This window comes from Somniosus microcephalus, chromosome 11 (genome assembly GCF_052327205.1).
Source record: "Somniosus microcephalus isolate GS21.2 chromosome 11, FLI_Smic_1.0, whole genome shotgun sequence".
NCBI lineage: Eukaryota > Metazoa > Chordata > Chondrichthyes > Squaliformes > Somniosidae > Somniosus > Somniosus microcephalus.
Window position 1 is genome coordinate 238,644,560 of NC_140997.1, and position 6,000 is coordinate 238,650,559.

The window sequence follows — 6,000 nt, forward strand, 5'->3', positions numbered from 1 at the left end:
CTCTCTCCCCTCGCCCGGCCTCCCACAGCCCCGAGTGCCAACCACTCTCCCCCCGCCCGGCCTCCCCCAGCCCTGAGTGCCAACCTCCCTCCCCCCCGCCCGGCCTCCGCCAGCCGAGTGCCAACCTCTCCTCCCCGGCCGGCCTCCCCCAGCCCCGAGTGCCAACCTCTCTCCCCCCGCCCGGCCTCCCCCAGCCCTGAGTGCCAACCTCTCTCCCCCCGCCCGGCCTCCCCCAGCCCCGAGTGCCAACCTCTCTCCCCGCTCCCCCGCCCGCCAGTTAGGCTGCTACCGGCTGCGGAAAAGGAACCAACAAATGTTAATGTGATCCTGCCGTTAAGCTCTCGGCTCCTTCTACAGACCCACGGACAGGACCTCAGCCTCGGCTCCTGTTACAGACCCACGGACAGGACCTCAGCCACGGCTCCTGTTACAGACCCACGGACAGGACCTCAGCCTCGGCTCCTGTTACAGACCCATGGACAGGACCTCAGCCTCGGCCTCTGTTACAGACCCACGGACAGGACCTCAGCCTCGGCTCCTGTTACAGACCCACGGACAGGACCTCGGCCTCTGTTACAGACCCACGGACAGAACCTCGGCCTCGGCTCCTGTTACAGACCCACGGACAGGACCTCGGCCTCGGCTCCTGTTACAGACCCACGGACAGAACCTCGGCTCCTGTTACAGACCCACGGACAGGACCTCAGCCTCGGCTCCTGTTACAGACCCATGGACAGGACCTCAGCCTCGGCCTCTGTTACAGACCCACGGACAGGACCTCAGCCTCGGCTCCTGTTACAGACCCACGGACAGGACCTCGGCCTCGGCTCCTGTTACAGACCCACGGACAGGACCTCAGCCTCGGTTACAGACCCACGGACAGAACCTCGGCCTCGGCTCCTGTTACAGACTCACGGACAGGACCTCAGCCTCGGCCTCTGTTACAGACCCACGGACAGAACCTCGGCCTCGGCCTCTGTTACAGACCCACGGACAGGACCTCAGCCTCGGCTCCTGTTACAGACCCACGGACAGGACCTCAGCCTCGGCTCCTGTTACAGACCCACGGACAGGACCTCGGCCTCGGCCTCTGTTACAGACCCACGGACAGGACCTCAGCCTCGGCCTCTGTTACAGACCCACGGACAGGACCTCGGCCTCTGTTACAGACCCACGGACAGAACCTCAGCCTCGGCCTCTGTTACAGACCCACGGACAGGACCTCAGCCTCGGCTCCTGTTACAGACCCACGGACAGGACCTCAGCCTCGGCTCCTGTTACAGACCCACGGACAGAACCTCAGCCTCGGCCTCTGTTACAGACCCACGGACAGGACCTCGACCTCGGCCTCTGTTACAGACCCACGGACAGGACCTCGACCTCGGCCTCTGTTACAGACCCACGGACAGAACCTCGGCCTTGGCTCCTGTTACAGACCCGTGGACAGGACCTCGGCCTCGGTTACAGACCCACGGACAGAACCTCAGCCTCGGCCTCTGTTACAGACCCATGGACAGGGCCTCGGCTCCTCTTGTGTGTGGGGGGGGGGGGGCGGCTGGCGGGGAAGGGAGTATCTGCCTAGTTTGCTTTTACCGCTCCTATTCCATTCCACTGTTCTATTGTGCTTTTCCATTTCTCGGCTTCTGGTGGGTTCCGCCACTCAGTTTTCATTTTGTATCGGTATGGGTTCCACTCTCCCTTTAATGCTAAGTCTTTGGTTTGCCATAACCACAGCTTCAAATGATTTCCACTTGGAATATTCACTTTTGGTTCTTTCAGATTTGCTTCAAATGATATGGGAACTGAATTCACATCGCACATGCTGACTGGCTGCGCTCTCTGCTCAGTTTAACAAGTTCTGGGAAACTACAATTCAATTTTTTTTAAGTGATGGAATATAGGAGGATCTTTCAGAGCTCAATTTGGGCTGTCACGTAATGTTAAAGTGACAAACCATTGTTTCCAATTTGTCGAGTAACGTTACATTTATAACACCAGCTGTTACTGCAGTACCTTTGGAATCTTGAGACCATGCAGCCGTTTTAATATAGAATCAATAGGCAACTTCACTCAGAAAGCAAAGAACATAGAATCATAGAACAAAATCGTAAAACGGGAATAGAAAAGCAAAATGCTACAGCACAGAAACAGGCCATTCAGCCCATCAAGTCGGCACCAGGTTTTGCTCCACACAAGTTCCCTTGTCTAATCCCACTATCCTGCTCCCTTTTAATTCTCTTGATTTAAAAAAAAATTATGCCCTTTCATTGCTGTCTCATTAGCCCATGACAACAACCTATAGCTCCACTGATGGCTTAATGAATATTGTGGCACTCAGCCAGACATACAGAGCAGGACGACCCCAGGTTGAACAGCTAGTCTGTACTGAGCTCACTGACCTCAGCACAGTGCTAGTTGGGACACTTCAATGTGCACCAGTATTCTCAAATGGGGCGGGAGAAAACGTAAAGTCAGCGAGATTCCGGACCCAGGAGTCCTTGCCAGTGACTCTTGAGTACTGTGTGCAGTTTTGGTCGCTTTATCTGAGGAAGGACGTTCTTGCCATGGAGGGAGTGCAGCGAAGATTCACCAGGCTGATACCTGGGATGGCAGGAATGACGTATGAGGAGAGATTGGGTCGATTGGGCTTATACTCACTGGAGTTTAGAAGATTGAGAGGGGATCTCATCGAAACCTATAAAATTCTGTCAGGCCTGGACAGACTAGATGCAGGAAGGATGTTTCTGATGGCGGGGGAGTCCAGAACCAGGGGTCATAGTCTAAGGATAAGGGGTAAGCCATTTAGGACTGAAATGAGAAGGAATTTCTTCACCCAGAGAGTGGTGAACCTGTGGAATTCTCTACCACAGAGGGCGGTGGAGGCCAGTTCACTAAATATATTCAAGAAGGAGTTGGATATATTTCTTAAGGCTAAAGGGATCAAGGGATATGGGGAGAAGGCAGGGACAGGGTACTGAATTTGGATGATCAGCCATGATCTCACTGAATGGCGGAGCAGGCTCGAGGGGCCGAATGGCCTACTCCTGCTCCTACCTTCTATGTTTCTATGTTTCTAAGCTGAAAACAGCATGTGTGTGGACTTTAGGAGAGCTCAGCTATGATGGCCTCACACTCAAATAGTCTGCCAACGATGACTATTTTGGCTCCCACATGAAGAAGTCACTCGGCTGAGGTACTGGAAGGTTGCGAATAACCCTGGAGCTAACCTGCAGTGTGGGGCAATATCGTCAGGAGAGGGGGGGGGGGGGGGGGGGAAAGCGACACTACATAGAGGGCTGTGGTGGAAAATGGAAATGTCTTCTCAAGTTGAGGTTCAGGAGTTTTGTTGAGACAGGTGTGGCGGGAGCTTTACTCCACACCTGTGTGATACCTGATGATGTTTGATTCTGGCACCGGCTGCATGAATTGCACTACCACCCTCACCTTAATGAGCACAAAAATCTGCAAAATATTTTTAAAAACATGGAAACTAAATTCCTACAAAGTAAGGGAATGCCAGCACCAGATCCAAATCCTGATTACACCACAGATTATGTAAGGATGTGCCGTGACATTTAAAAGCTCCCTCAGCTGCTGTTTTAGTATCACCCATGCAGAATGCCGAGCATTTAGTGTGAAATTACGTGTTTAAACAAGGCCTCAGTTTTGGCTGTGGGCCCCACCAAACACCTCAATCAATTTGCCATGCATTTTAAGACTGGTACACATTACATAACGACAGAAACAGATGAGATGGTCAATTGGCAATCAAGCTCCAAAGAAACCTTGCACTTCACACAAGTTATCGTTCACGATTTCTTCAAACCCTCTCTTTCCACACTCACACAAGGCACTGTCCGCAGCCTGTCTCAGGCCTTCTGCAAACCACATTATGCCTGGATTGAATGGGTCAGCACACAGGGATATTTCACCCAGCAGTGAGGGATGGGAAACACTCATAGAAACATAGAAGATAGGAGCAGGAGTCGGCCATTCGGCCCCTCGAGCCTGCTCCGCCATTCAATGAGATCATTGCTGATCATCCAAATTCAGTACCCTGTCCCTGCTTTCTCCCCATACCCCTTGATCCCTTTAGCCTTAAGAAATATATCCAACTCCTTCTTGAATGTATTTAATGTATTGGCCTCTGCTGCCTTCTGTGGTAGAGAATTCCACAGGTTCACCACTCTCTGGGTGAAGAAATTCCTCCTCATCTCTGTCCTAAATGGCTTACCCCTTATCCTTAGACTGTGACCCCTGGTTCTGGACTCCCCCGCCATCGGGAACATCCTTCCTGCATCTAGTCTGTCCAGTCCTGTCAGAATTTTATAAGTTTCAATGAGATCACCTCTCATTCTTCTAAACTCCAGCGAGTATAAGCCCAATCGACACAATCTCTCCTCATACGTCATTCCTGCCATCCCAGGTATCAGTCTGGTGAATCTTCGCTGAACTCCTTCCATGGCAAGAACATCCTTCCTCAGATAAGGCGACCAAAACTGCACACAATACTCAAGGTGTGGTCTCACCAAGGCCCTGTACAACTGCAGCAAGACATCCTTGTTCCTGTACTCAAACCCTCTCGCTACGAAGGCCAACATACCATTTGCCTTCTTAGCCGCCTGCTACACCTGCATGCTTACCTTCAGCGACTGGTGCACAAGGACACCCAGGTCTCGTTGCACTTCCCCTTCTCCCAATCTATTGCCATTCAGATAATAATCTGCCTTCCTGTTTTTGACACCAAAGTGGATAACCTCACATTTATCCACGTTATATTGCATCTGCCATGCTTCTGCCCAATCACCCAACCTGTCCAAATCATCCTGGAGTTTCTCGGCATCCTCCTCACAGCACACACGCCCACCCAGCTTTGTGTCGTCTGCAAATTTGGAGATATTACATCTAGTTCCCTTGTCTAGATCATTAATATATATTGTGAATAGCTGGGGTCCAAGGACCGATCCCTGCGGTATCCCACTAGTCACTGCCTGCCACTCGGAAAAAGACCCGTTTATTCCAACTCTTTGCTTTCTGTCTGCCAACCAGTTCTCTATCCAAGACAGTACCTTACCCCCAATCCCATGGGACAGAAATGAGGAGGAATTTCTTCACCCAGAGAGTGGTGAACCTGTGGAATTCTCTACCACAGAAAGCAGTTGAGGCCAATTCATTAAATATATTGAAGAAGGAGTTGGATATATTTCTTAAGGCTAAAGGGATCAAGGGATATGGGGAGAAAGCAGGGACAGGGTACTGAATTTGGATGATCAGCTATGATCGCATTGAATGGCGGAGCAGGCTCAAAAGGCCGAATGGCCTACTCCTGCTCCTATCTTCTATGTTTCTATGGTGATGGAGGAGTTTGGGACATTGGCTGAAAGGTATGATTCTGTGAGTATGACTATGTCAGGCTGTTGCTTGACTAGTCTGTGGGACAGCTCGCCCAATTTTGGCACAAGTCTCCAGATGTTGGTGAGGAGGACTTTGCAGGATCTACTGGGTGTGCCACTGCCGTGTCCGTAACCATGCCCGTAGCCGGTGCCGGGTGGTCCGTCCGGTTTTATTCTTATTATTGTGTTTTGTAGCAGTTTGTTTGTTACAACTGAGTGCCCATTTCAGAGGGCAGTTAAGAGTCAAGCACATTGCTGTGGGTCTGGAGTCACATATAGTCCATAATAAGGACGGCAGATTTCCTTTCCTAAAGGACATTAGTGAACCAGATGGGCTTTTACGACAATCCGATTGTTCCATGGTCACCATTACTGATACTAGCTTTTTTTATTCCAGATTAACTGAATTTAAATTCCCCAGCGGCCGTGGTGGGATTTGAAATCATGTCTCCCGGTCCCATACCACTATGCTACCGTTCCCATGGCTGTGGTACTAAACGAGTACTTTGCATCTGTCTTCACCAAGGAAGAGGATGCTGCCACAGACACAGTAAAGGAGGAGGTAGTGGAGACACTTGATAGGATAAAATTTGACAAAGAGGAGGTA